The sequence below is a fragment of the Calidris pugnax genome, unplaced genomic scaffold, assembly GCF_001431845.1.
Source record: "Calidris pugnax isolate Ruff unplaced genomic scaffold, ASM143184v1 scaffold949, whole genome shotgun sequence".
In the NCBI taxonomy this organism is placed as follows: Eukaryota; Metazoa; Chordata; class Aves; order Charadriiformes; family Scolopacidae; genus Calidris; species Calidris pugnax.
The window spans coordinates 62,142-62,405 of NW_015091637.1; positions in this window are offsets into that span (position 1 = coordinate 62,142).

Genomic DNA, 264 nt, shown 5'->3' on the forward strand with positions numbered 1-264 from the left:
ATAGTGGTCGCAGGAAGCTATAGGGGGTACCCCTGGGATGCTATGGGGTCTGACTCTGGGGTGCTATAGGGGCTGATCCCCACAGAGCTATAAGGTCTGATCCTGGGGAGCTATAGGGGCTGATCCCATAGAGCTATAGGATCTGACCCCCACAGACCCATAGGGTCTGCTCTTGGGGAGCTATAGGGGCTGATCCCGGGGTGCTATGGGGCCTGATCCTGGGGGGCTATAGGGACTGACCCCCCCAGAGCCACAGGGTCTGCT